Source organism: Biomphalaria glabrata, chromosome 1, assembly GCF_947242115.1.
Source record: "Biomphalaria glabrata chromosome 1, xgBioGlab47.1, whole genome shotgun sequence".
Taxonomy (NCBI): domain Eukaryota; kingdom Metazoa; phylum Mollusca; class Gastropoda; family Planorbidae; genus Biomphalaria; species Biomphalaria glabrata.
The window spans coordinates 77,966,122-77,980,489 of record NC_074711.1 but is presented as its reverse complement, the minus strand read 5'-3'; the positions used below and the strand labels follow the sequence as shown (position 1 = coordinate 77,980,489).

Here is a 14,368-nt window from a genome sequence, read left to right as displayed (position 1 = left end):
CCTACAAGATACCACAAGGCTTTCTTACATGAAAATACTTGTACCATGGTAACACACCCCTCGACATGGTACGTATTACTAGAGCGACGTTTACGTTTTTTTTTAACTGTTAGGCAAGATCTTATTAATGTTGTTTTTATTGAATACTAATAATACAGTTCAGAAGAACATCAAATCCTCTATCCTCTATTATATTATAGTTAGGAACAATCCAACTTAGCATAACGTAAGTGCTCTTTCATAATAACAATAAGGTTTGTCTTCGAGTCCGAAGATTAGTGAGGAATGAAGTATTTCCAGTGGCTACGCAGCCCAAGCTGTGACCTACATACTTCGCCACAACCAGGGCAAGCATAACCATTGTCCGCCGAAGGTCGTTAAGATTTTAGCCGCTTCAGAAGTGAAAAAGGGATCGAAAATTTATTCCACAACGACCTATTTGATCACTTAATGCCAACGTTTCTCAACGAGTCGTCTTTTCAACGGTTCTCGCAAAAGCCGTCTACATCATGATCGACTCTGTTAAAAAAAATGCCAAAGCGATAACATCAGATTTTTTCATGTCGGAAATCTCGAATTTCATCCAAGCGCCTTATTATTGTTCTATTTACGTCTATTAGCTAACCACAACAGGTCCACTATAAAGTGTGTTCTTAACACGAAGATTATCTTACAACAATCAAACACATTACACACGTATGTGCTTCGAATCTCTCACGCTTCACTAGAGTTCTTTCCCCCTCCCCCTTTTCTGTATTTGACCTGCGCTCTTTTTACTAGGACAAAACGTGCCATGTGGAGAATGAAAGAAATCGCTTGGCTACGCACCGGACCCAAGTTCAACTGAGGGAGCTGACAGCATTACCCCAGACCCACAAGCTGGCAAAGGGCGGGCGCAGACGTATTTCTTTCGTTTAGGGAGGCATCTAAGAAAAAGGTTGAGAAAAAAACACTGCTGTATGTTTGGCTTTGAAATCTTTTGTAAAAGTTAACGACCTCTATTTGTCAAGCAACTGGATTTCTATGTTGGCAACCTGCATAATAATAACTGAGGGGATAATGACAACTGAACTCACAGACACCTTCAAGGCCCTTAACATCCCTAAGAAGATTCTTGTTGCCTGTCAGAGGGCGGTACTGCTGCAGACCTGCCACATCACCAGAAAATTTCTCAGTGGACTACAATGAATTTTGTTTCTCTCTAAAGAAACTCGACCCTGGTAGTGCCATAAGGAAATCTGTCTCACGATGTGAGCATTACACCAAACAAAACATTACAACTATAGAAAACAAAATATACATTCACACCAGATTCACTTAAAAGTTACATGTGAAATGTTTATATTTGATTCCCAGGGGAACAAAGGAGTTTATGTGTCTGTTTGTCTTTGTAATCGATATAATCATTCACTAGTTTGCTTTCTGGGATCTTGACCAACTTGGTATAGCCTCTCCAGCTTCCTCGAACTTTCGTTTTCAGTTACACAGGAATCAACTTACAACAATTGGTAAACAGGGACATCAATAAGTCAACTGGAAGTGCGATGCATCATACACAGTTCTCAAATAGAACTTAAAACCTTTCGAAACACTATTTCTCTTGAACAAATGTTTTACGAAGAAAGGAAGAAAAAAAAAGGAAATGAAGAGAGTTACACAAGGGAAGAAAACAGACTACAGTCCGTCGAGCAACTAATCCAATATAGTGGGATCTGTAATAAATTTGCAAGAAATGCTTGCAAGGCTTCGATGCTAAAATAGATTCCGTTAATGTCCCTAGAGAGGCTGATGACAATCTATGAATTGGACGGGGTTTTTTTTTATACCTGCACATGTATTCTGTCTGGCTAGAAACTTAGTCCGGAAACACTTTTTTTTTTAAATGAAACTGTGTTTAAAAAAAAAAAGAAGAGAAATAAAAAAAAGAAAGTATAGAGAATATAAATTTAGAAAATAACTAACACCACTAAAAGCCACCGAGATTTTTTTTTTTTTGGTAGCTTTTATCTCCCCCAGTTAGGTCGTTAATGCAGGGTAAATTTCTGAAAGGATTAGAGACAGTAGTGTAATGACTAAACACGGAGCACCGGCGCTTCATCCAAAATAGTAGTACGTGTGTGTGTGTTTAGGTCTGTCAGTGTGTGAGCGCATTTTATTTTAACCTGTCAGCAGCTACTGACAATATTGCCGGTCATTTTATTTTTTCCCCTTGGTGGGTTTTTGTGTATATATATATATATATATATATATATATATATATTCTTAGTGTGTTTATTTATTACCGCTCCAAGACAATGCATGGTCATACAGTTTAAAATGAAATAAGTTGGTTACAAAAATTTAATTCCTGAATTCTGCAAGTTAAATACCTGAGTTGTGAAGATTTAAAGAACAAAGAAACTAACAAAAATAAATATTGTAAAATTGTTTCATCAGGTGGTATCAATAAGTGAGTTGACATGGAATCATCAAGTGGTATCAATAAGTGAGTTGACATGGAATCATCAAGTGGTATCGATAAGTGAGGTGACATGGAACCATCAGGTGGTATCAATAAGTGAGTTGACATGGAATCATCAAGTGGTATCGATAAGTGAGGTGACATGGAATCATCAGGTGGTATCGATAAGTGAGGTGACATGGAATCATCAGGTGGTATCGATAAGTGAGGTGACATGAAATCATCAGGTGGTATCGATAGGTGAGGTGACATGGAATCATCAGGTGGTATCGATAAGTGAGGTGACATGAAATCATCAGGTGGTATCGATAAGTGAGGTGACATGGAACCATCAGGTGGTATCGATAAGTGAGGTGACATGGAATCATCAGGTGGTATCGATAAGTGAGGTGACATGGAATCATCAGGTGGTATGAAAGTGATTCCTAATGTTTTATCTTTAACTTTAAATTTAACTCTGACGCGTCATTAATAACATAAAGAGCAAAATCAATGTCAAATCTAATGTTTTTAAAATAGTCAGCACTCAAATGTCACGCCAATAAAAAAAAAAGGAGGAAGGGGGAGGTCAAAATGTCAAAGTTGAAACTACTAAACATGCTCCCAAGCACAATGCGATGATAACAAAGGATTGCTGGGACTGAAAGAAACTTGAGTGCGGGATACAAAGATTTAATACCATAGTCCTTTCCCCACATGGCCTCTGACCCTTTATGTAATTTGTCATGATAACGTTCAAGCGGTTCAGCAAAGGAGGGAGAGGCCTGGACAACACAATGTCATCACTGAGTCCGATCTGACATTTCAGGACGAGTGAAAATAGTCTGAGGTAACCGGCTGTGAAACTAATAAACAAAAAATCATCAACTTATTGCCAACAAAACTATACATTTTAATGTTGGTTTAAGACAATATACTTTGATCAGCTTGTAGTTTTTGTTTAATTCTTTGGAATAGAAACATCAAGCCCATTTGGAACGAGAATAAAAACGTCAGTGATAACAGCTCACACGCAGCTAGTGTAATGACTTCTCCTCTGTCTTGATGCCAAATTGTCTTTGTTTCGCAAGATCCAATTTCGTCTGTTTATTGTCCACAAGGGTCTTTACAATTGAAGAAAAAAAAGTCTCAATGAACAAGTGGATGCAGTTTGTAATTCCAGTCAGTGTAGAGACATGAGAAAGAAAAATAGATTGACTATTGATCGACATGCGGCACTGGTCTACCAGCAAGTCAATGCACCCCCTATCGTGTTCACTTCCAGCTTCTATTTCTTTGAAGAATTAATGGCTTCTGGTGTAAGGGAAGGGGTGGTGTAGGGGGTAGACAACTCGTTGTCAGAATGATTGTTGTAAAACAGAGCAGAATGCTGGGTTATGTCATCACTTCTGACCAAGACGTTGTTAAAACGGAACAAAAGTTACATTCATTGTCGGAAGTCCAAGCTCATTGACATCCACCTTTGCTTAGATTGAAGTGTATCATTCCGCTCGGTTCAGCGACTCTGTTTGGACTGTAAATACGATGATAATATCGACCGGCGGATTATCGAACTTGTCCGTGCGGTCACCGAGAGTTCGTCATAAATACAATCTCGGGCCTTTAAAAAAAAAAAATCTTAGCAAAGTGGACCTAGGGCCGAAATGTGACGGTACGAGCCAGTGGACCAGTTTGCCTTCCAGTGCAGGAACCATTAGACCTACTTTAGACGTCCAGACCGTTTGTAAAACAAATGATCAATCACGAAATGTAGGCACACGTGCATTCTTCTAGTTCCTGGCCCACTGGGATCAGCAACCATATGCTTCGCCCCTTTCTCTGTTTGCAGCTCTAACAGAATTGAGTTATTTACTGTTTCCAACTGTTTTGTTAACATGCGGGGAGGTGATGGATAAGGTACTTCGCTCTTTGGTCTTATTTTCCACTTGTACCATGGCGGATTATTTTAAGTAATACAAAGGAAAAAAAATAACCTCGGATGACAAACAGACCCAGGCGGCTGGAATCGCCCTGCTTCCTGTGCTAAACGTTTAATGGTCAAATATTTAGACATCCCGTGTAATGGGCCGGCACTAAGGCCCAAGAACAAGACGCGCTGGTATAAAAAAAAAAAGTTGGGCGGGGGTGGGGGGTGGAGAGTGTCTTTGGCCAAGGGAGTGTTGTCAAGGGAGACTGTTTAGGAAACAGCTGAGAACATGACGAGCCAGAGAAGCAGCTTAAGACGACAATTACAAATGTATTCGTGGGCAAGGTGCTCTAACACTGGCGGACAATGGCCATGTCAGGGAGACCCGCCTAATGCATCTGACGTCTGAAATAACCTTGCTTTGGGTTTTAAGAATGCCAGCCGCTTTCCCCTCCTTTTTGTTTGGGGCTCACAAACAGACGAACGCACAGGCGGCAAACAGAATTCTTTAAGTCTCGTCAAGAAAGACCGCTCTTGACAAACAAGACTAAATAAACTGTTAATTGGAAAGGAGGGGGGGGGGGAAGATGGTTATAACAGTCTTGTAAATGAATACAATGGATTTCCTTGTGCTTATTGATAACAACATGTAGCTTTTGTTTAGGGTTAATACATTGAAAGGTGTGCACGTATGTTGATTCATTGCATAGATTATTGGACGAAAAAAAAAATACCTTGGATTCAGACTCAAATTTACAAAGGGGGTAGCTGAAGCAGTCAAACAGAGTTTTCTTTTGGGTGGTTTCAAAACACGCATTGAATCACGATCACACACAAGAGACAGTGGAAGAGACTTATACCCACGCCATCGTTGTTGTTTTTTTTTTCTTTATAAACTTAGAATGGCCACTCAGGTTTGAGTTTCAGTGTCTGAGTTATGGGCTAGTTTCTGGTTAAACTATTGAGGAGGAAAGGGGAGGGAAGGAAGAGAGATGAAACGGAAAGCTTTAAAAGAAAAAAAAAAGTTCAATGATTTAGGTTTCGGAATCAGAGTGTTTACTTTAAAACAAAACAAAAAAAAAACGTTTCTGTGTTGCATTGTTTTATACATTTATAAGATTCACCAAGACGAGAGATGGAATCTCATAAATAAGACTGTCTACAACGGAGTGATGTGATCATGGAATCAATTTATAGCGGAGACCCAGATACACAAGTACAAGTACCATCGAGCTGAAATAGTGCAATGTACTCCACAGGCGGGAAAGAAAGAGAGACAAACAGTCATGTTTAGAAACAAGGAAATGAGTGAGAGAACTATTTAATTATTGCCTAGGGATATATAAGAAATATTTATATACAAACGAACAATTACTGTTATGGCTTTGGACTAAAGCCATGATACGGTGTTTTTGTTTTTTCATTTCTGTAACATGACTAAAGAATTAAGAAGAAAAAATGCTATTTGACTTTACACAGTGAATTAAGAGCTTTATTAAATTTTGCTTTATGTGTTTTCTACAGAAAATCAATTACATTTCATACATCCGAACTCTGAATATATGACCAAAATCTTATAATACACATCAGAAAGTGTTCTCTTTCGGTTTTAGTAGGAATAAATGAGCACTTGATTGCCATAATTTCATTCTTTGAAAATCGTTTTCATGACAGGTATTACATTCCCCTTACAGCGCACAATCCCTGAATGTTTATTTATTATCGATGACAGAAATAAATCAACGTACCAAGAGCAGATGGTAACTAAAGGTTAAGAGTATTATTTGTTTCGTGCAAGTTGATTGACTTTTTTCAATAACACTTCTGATTTGTGCTAGCTTTAAGAAACGAATTCTGTGTAGTGTTTCAATGAGCCGTGTATGGGGCATGCTTGTCGTGTATGGGGCATGCTTGTCGTGTATGGGGCATGCTTGTCGTGTATGGGGCATGCTTGTCGTATAGATTTTGTTAGGAGTGCTCAAACATGAAACAGAAAACAGTTTAGGACATCCACACACAAAATCTTAGTCAACGCTGCAGATTCTCGAACTATGTTCCTATTTATTGAATACGTAAAATATCTTCCAAGCATACATTGTGATCATGGAGAAAGTAGCACAACTTCTAAGGTCAGAGAACAAACATGAAACACGCTGAGAGAAAGAGAGAGGGGGCCCTAAAGCAGAGTAATCTATACAGAACAGCTTTATGCTTCTAAGCGTGATACATTTGGACGAAATTCATATCAGAAAACTGTGCAAAGTTATCAGAATCGGAGATATTCCACCATTGGAAGAACACAATCGCCTCAATCTTTTGAAAAGTGAACATAAAACCTACTTGAAGATCAATACAGATCTACTTATATTTAGCCAAGCCGATGTCTTTGTGTCAATGATACAAACAGGATCTATAGTATTCGAACTTAACACTCGCGCATTAATGTATCGCAATATTTTGTAGGAACGATACCCGCACGACAGTTTTTTTTTTAATTAATTAGCTCCTAATGGAATCAATTAGTCCAATGTACACAATTTTTTTTCCTCAAGTTAATCCATATTTTTGTAATCAAATCCCAAGCGCCTGTCTGTGATATTGGTCCTAAAGTTTAAAAAGTGGACCACCTTGACTTGGTTAAAGCAAAACAGCATCAATATAGATTAATGTGTTCGTTAAGTGTGGAGAAGAACTGCTCATACATTGCTAACCATGAGGAGAAAGTACACATTTCTGATAGTATTTTATATTATTAGTTGAGAAAAAAACGAATCTAGAATAATATGAGAATACAGAGAAGTAATTAATTTAATAGCATGAGCTTGTGGGCTTGTGTGTGTTACGGTAAAGCCGCTTTGTCGAATTTTTCTTATAATAAAGACGTGGGTCAGTTTGTTACGGCTTGACATTAATTGTAAATATTCTGGCACGACATTTATTGTAAATATTCTGACTTCAGAAATTCCTACGATCATGAATCGATTAATCTGTAGACCTTTTGGTAAGACTTTTGCTTAGCTGATAACTGTTATGCTTCTTACTAGAAGTGGAGAGTTTTTCTTCTACTTTGAGACACAATTTTAAATCATGACCAAGTGTGTGAAAAGTTAATTTATATGTTTTAGTGCACATTTTTAAATACACCAATGGACCTCAGCTTTTAATGACTTTAACTACTTAGAAACTGTGTCAATTGTCTATGATATAATATGACTGGTCTGGACCATAGTTTGAAGACCTCTAAGACAATATGTAAAAAAAAAAACGTAAAAATTAATTCATAACAAAAACATTAAGAATTTTAAATAGGTTTTCCTTAATCAAAGGACAAAAATGTTTACTTTGATGTAAAAACAACTTGTGGAATGATGCTTTAAAAAACAAAACCAGCCTAAATCTAGCCAATTCTCAAAATATTTTTCTTAATTATAAAGTATTTTAAATGATGAGGGTCAGTAATTTAAACTAAACATTTTTTCTGCCGTTTTTTTTTTTTTTGTTTTTTTTTTAAATGGATAACAGGGACTGTTTTCAAAACAACTTTTTTACATAATAAAATACAGAAATTTAAAAAGGATTTTGTGAAGAAAGAGAGAAAGAAATAGAATGTAGATTTTAAAAAGATTATAACTAATCAAATGACCAACTTTTCAGACATGAAATGATAATTTTGTGTTTGTAAGTCAGCTTGAGTACTTTTGTAATTAAAAAAAAAAAATTCCCTTTTCAGGCCTTGGAATCTATAGGGTAGATGATGTAATGGTTATCTGTTCTTTCTGTAGTCCATGGTTAACAAGCGTGTCATGTAACCAGCACAAAGCAACTTTTTAAAGTATTGGATGAGTATTTTTCAAAGTGCAGACTAATCCCAAACATATACTCGCCCTTCTATTTAATAAATCAATGCAGCATGGTCTACTTTAAAGAAAATCTCTGTCTCTTATTTTCAAGTACTGGTATGAGATGTTTTAAAGTTTACAGAAACATTATTTCTGGGACACAGATTCATCGCTACATTGAAACTCCTTTTTTTTAAACAACACCGTATTGTTTAGTATGCCTCCAAAATGAAGAAAAGGACCCTCCTAGGATTTTACCCTAGGAGAATGGTTATTGATTTATTTAGATGTAGGTGGGTAAACATTCATCTGAACTCTGAACTAGATATTGTCTTTATCTCAGCTATAAATAAAAAAAAATGTCTCTGTCCCAATAAGATTGAACATGTCCTTTTTTTTTACAACAAAATATGTCTTTTAAATATGCCTTCCCCTTCACAGGCCTCTGTGCATAAAATGAATACAATCATCAAGACTGTTTTTGGTTAATAGCAGAGGGTAAGTAGTGGTTGATTGGAAATGCAAATTACACCCCTGATTCCATATTTACAAACAATTCTTAGATTTCTTTACCTGTTGCTAATCTGCTCTGACTAGAGATTTTTTTTTAATTGCACAACATTAATACAACATATGTTTTTTAATTAAAATATCAACTAATAATTTTTAGACATGTGTATATGTTGTGTCTTAGCATGCTAGGCTAACATTTAGATGATCTGAATGTAGATTTTTTTAATCTTGTTTTCTAATCTACATGTGGATAGTGACTCACAAGAATCTAGATCTAGATATAGTTTTAGATCAATCAAGATAATTAATGACCTAGAAGGTAGATCTACATCTAGATGACTACAAGTACTAGATCTAGATCTTCTTAATCTACACTCTACAGACAGGGGCGTAACTAGGGATTTGGGGGCCCGGGGGGATTGACCTCTTTGGGGGCCCCTTGCATTTTGACATTCGACATATGACATGAGATAATGTACGCAAAAATATATAAGCTCCAAATCAAATTGGTTCAGTATATCAGTAAACTTAACAAAAAAATAATCATGAAGACTCTTTTAATGAATATTGCCGTTGTTTATTAGTTAAATAATGCACAAGTGACAAATCTCAATTGATATCGCTTCACGTCGTGCATTCTGTGCAGCAAAGACATCTATAACAACATCTACATCGATACTCTCTAGTATTTGTGACTTCACTGACATTAAAACCATGATAAGCCTTTCTTGCGTCATTGTGTTCCTGAGATACTTTTTGATGAACTTGAGCTTTGAGAATGATCTCTCACATGACGTAATGGAAATGGCCTGAGTTAGCGGTATTCGGAGGAGGTTGCAAAGTTTGAGCACACGTAATTCCCATATGAAGCCTTTTTCCTAAATATATCTATTGGTGATTGTATTACTGGTTTGTTGATGAAAAGTGCTCTTGCATCAATGACATCATTGAAAAAGCGATTTTCCATTTATTTCATCATACAAACAGGAAAAGTAGCACAGTTTATCATAAGCGTGTCTTCATCTAACAGGTGTCTTGGTTCAAGAAGAAACCCAAAGGTATCCATTTTCTTTCAAGCCTTTGGAATCTGCATTTCATGTCCATATGAAATCTGTCCAGCACTTCTGTCGCAACACGTTTGAATTGCAGTTCTATTGACAGTCCTACATTAGAACTCAATTTCCCATCAAGTCTTTTCTTTCTTCTGGTTGTTTTGATTACAGAGAATCCATAGTATTCACTACCTTCTTTTGCTTTTTCGATGAATTGGCTTTTTGTCAGTTTCTCATCATTTTGCAGAAAGCATGAAAGGGTACTAATTTCTTTAGCAGATTCCCGTATATGCAGTCCAGACTTTTGTAGTTTCTTCCGAACTTTATTAATTGGGCGCAGGAGCTTTGACCAGAATTCCAGATAGGCAAAAAATTCATAATTTTCCACTGCATGAAGAAGATTCTGTGCTAATATTATATGGTATTACGTCATTGTTGGTTGTTTATGTTTGGTGCGAAAGCAAAAGGATTCAGAGAATACAAAAGTGGGAAAGATCCATATCTCGTTATGCTCGAGTATAGAAATACTCCGATAAGTGGACTGCCGTATTCACCATCACAACTGCTGACGAGTAGAAGACTCAGGGAATCATTCCAACTGATCTCAAACTATTGAAACCATCGGTAGCTGAAAATGCAGAGACATTACTCAACGAACGACAGATGAAAAGCAAAGTGAAATACGATGCAAAAGCTAGACTACCTAAAGATTATTCTGTCGGAGAGTTCGTCTAGGTCAAACATGGCAGAAAGCAGTTGTCATAAAAAAACATTCAGCACCCAGATCTTACATCATAAAGACAAACGATGGAAAAACATACAGAAAAAATCAACGCTTTTTGAATAAGAGTTTCGATGAAGACATCTCTGAGTACTATGATACCGATGAAGACAATGAACTGCAAACTGTTGGAACAAACGAAACAGACAGTTATAGACCAATGTCTAGAGAACTTGTTGTGCCAGTCAAGACAACCAGAAGTGGACGAATTGTTAAAGTAGACAGGGCCGGCCTTAGGCCTCTGCAGTCTATGCCCCGCGCTGATTCTAAGTATTAAATTAAACCATTATAACGTAAATAAATTAACAGGGTTTTCGCGACCTCCTGATTTTCCAGGGCCTCCAGGAAATCTCATGAAAAGGCGAAATATGCGATAAAGTCCTGAACTTTTTTAAAAATTTATTCAGATCTCCTGAAGAATAGACCAAATTGACATTTTGGGGTGCCAATAAATAAAAAGTGGCATTGCGAGCTTTCATTTGATAAAAATTTATTGCAAGACGAAAGTAGGCTTATTTTCTAATTCAAAAAAAATAATTTTGACATTATGCTTATCCCTACCCAGACTAGGCCCCGCGCGATCCGTTTCGCATAGGGCCCCGCAAATGCTAAGGCCGGCCTTGCTAGTAGATATCACTCTTAAGAACTTTAAAAGGAAGGGTGTGATAATATTATATGATATTACGTCATTGTTCGTTGTTTATGTTTTGTGCGAAAGCAAAATGATTAGATGGAAATAAAAAGGGAGTTTCCATTGAATGGAGGAAAGATGAATAGAGGGGTAATAACTCGATTGTGAAGTTTAATTCTGAAATTATAGACGCCAAACCCGAATAATGGACTATTTTAGCATTATTAAGAATAACTTTTAGATCTGTTATACTCGATTCTGTAAATTTTGGTTCAAGGTTAATTAGTGTAGCAACAAAATACTCGCCATTTAGATCTATTATTAGTAAAGGTAACAAGATAACTGGAATTCGCTGTATATCATGCAGTTTTATTCGTGGCAACAAAGTTTAGAATGTAAAACTAACTTTAAAAAAAAAACTTTGATCTCTGTGGGAAAAAAATATTTTTAAAATGTCAACAAAGTCAACGTACTGATAGACCTAGATCTAGGTTTAGTCTTTGTGATAAATGTAATCCATAAATGTTGAAAAAAAAAGACACCTGTTGACACTATTTGTCAATCAAATATATTAATTTATGTATTTACAAATTTATTTCGGACACCCATTTGGGGGCCCCCCCTAGGTGGGGGCCCGGGGGGATTTTAAAATTCTCCCCCCCCATCCCCCCCCTTAGTTACGCCACTGTCTACAGAACTTCATTATAAGATCCGCAGAACATACACTTGTACAGGACAGGTCAAGTGACACACACACATCAGTGCCATGTCAGTCAGTCTATTATAATATAGATCTAGAATCTAGATATATAGGCCTAATAAATATATCTATTAAATAATACAGTAATACAGTAGAAATTTCTAGATTCTAGATCTACATTCTATATAGATACATTTATTAATAATATTAGATCTAGATTAATATAAATTAATACAATACCCAAGCCCAATGACAATAATTACAATATGAATGTCTAGTATCTAGAACCTATCTATATCTAGTTATAGCCTAGATCTAAAATTACCTAAATATAGATCTTTAATTTATCTGTCTATATCACACTACTAGTCAGTATACTATTATATAGATCTAGATAGTTGTAAATGAGTAAAGGTGAATTAAGTATCATTAAGTAGATTGCTACTTTAGAAACTTAAGTCTTTAGCACTTTAGTTAGCTAGAATCTAGACTCTAACTCTAACTCTAGAGATTCTACTAAAGTACTAGACTAACTAGACTAGATTCTAGTTCTAGACTCTAGACGACTAGAGGTAGAGTTAAGTAGAGTAGTTACTGTAGAAAGTGTAGTACCTAATCATAATGTAGTTGTAGATCTAGATCTAGAATCTAGATAGAGTCTACATCTAGAATCTAGAGTATTCTAGAGTCGTAGAGGCTATTCTAGACCCTAGCCCTAGATCCAAGTCCAAGTAGAATCTTAGAGTCTAAATCTAGATCTAGAATTAGAATACCAACCAACTTCCCTAGATAGTAGATTAGTGATTTGGCTAGATATCTCTTACTGTAGTGTACTAGAATCTAGACTCTGGATATAGACATAGACATAGATATCTATAGTAGCTTCTTATATTAGGCACAGCTCATCAAATTCTCCTTTTAGAAACACGTCGCTTTTTTTGTTTATAATTAATTTGTTTTTATGTTTGGAGCTAAAAACGATGTTTCGGGACAGTGCATGTCCAATTTAAGATAAGTTCCTGTATTTTTGTTCCGCTTTTCCAAAGCAGATGGCAGTTTTTTAGATTCTCGGTAACCAAGTATGTAAAGCTATTGTTTAAACCTCCCCCGGCAATTCATACCCATATAAGGGATGAAGGCTATATTATGAGCCTGTTTGATCGTAGGCTGGTGGATCTATCAAAATAAGCTTCCAAACATCTTTAGAAAGACATTCCAATCACATTCATACTGTTAGCTGTTAAATAAAATTAAAAAAGGAGGTGTTTCAATGAATAATAATGAATTAAACACATTCTCCTATAGTGCACAAGGCAAAATCGTAATAAGAAATATTATTGGGATTAATAAATCTATGATTTTTTTCAATAAATAAATGTGACCTAGATCGAGATATCTAGAATATATAATTTATGAATGAAAGAAAAAGTGCGGGCTGCTAATTTGAAGCCAGAGACCATGCCCACTGCAGGTGATCACGCCAGGCGAGCGCTGGTGGTGAGGAGAGGTATACACTAAGCGTGTAGTGTCACAACCTATCATACAGGCAGTGGAGGGAAGGAGGAGAGAGTCATGAAAGAATTATAAGCATCTATGGGAGGGAGGGGATGTAACAAAACGAACATCCAAATTATGAAAAGAAGAGGGTCCTTGGATGGGAAATAAAAGAAAGAGACAGAGAATACATGTAGCCTAGTTGAAAATATCATGTTTGTTTAATTATAATAATTAATTTATAGATCTATAATTATATAGATTTATTTCTGTTTCTACACATAGATTATATAGGTAGGCATATATATATATATATATATATATAGAGAGAGAGAGAGAGGCAATATACTATAAATACATATTGCAGAAGTGAATCTACTTCTTTTAATACAATCTAAATAATTTTTAATTAACACAGATATAATTTATTAGCAATAACATAGTGGTGTTTCTTAACGGTGCTCGATGTGTGCTGAAGGAGAAAGCACAAAAACTGCGTTTATTATAGGAGCATGAAGTGACCTGATTTATTTTAAAATAAAATCTTGACTATGAGTGGTAATTCAAAGAAACACAGCTATTTTTATAGTCCTTTAGTTGCAGAATAAGAATCTGCTTTCAGTTTTTTTGTAAGTTAAACCGTCACCAAATAAAAAAATAAAATAAAAATTTGACCTAGTTCCCGAATACGGTGTGCCTAATATAAGAATCTACTATAGATCTAGTTATTCTAGTTAGATGTCTAGATCTAGTCAGTAGTCTTGGTATATTTAGTAAGTAGAGATCTAGATTAGATTTAGATATCTAGTAGAATATAATCTGGTCTAGATTGGATCTCGAATCTATATCTGTTCTACAAACTTTTTAGATTTTAGATCTACTTACTGTTGACAGTGTTGTAGAAGGATCCTAATTTTCCTGAGGAGTTACCCATTCAAATACCTCTCCGGAGTGTAACCTAGATCTTAGATCTAGTCGAGTAATCGAAGCA

The 14,368-nt window shown here is 36.0% G+C and overlaps 1 protein-coding gene across 1 annotated transcript in view; it reads right to left on the bottom strand.

The window, feature by feature from the left end:
* Window positions 1-14,368, bottom strand: part of LOC106078161 (polypeptide N-acetylgalactosaminyltransferase 5-like) — a 140,260-nt gene extending 125,892 nt beyond the window's left edge. Inside the window, exon 1 of the mRNA XM_056016589.1 lies at window positions 14,263-14,368. The gene's annotated coding sequence lies outside the window, so the exon portion shown is untranslated. The remainder of the gene's footprint in view (window positions 1-14,262) is intronic.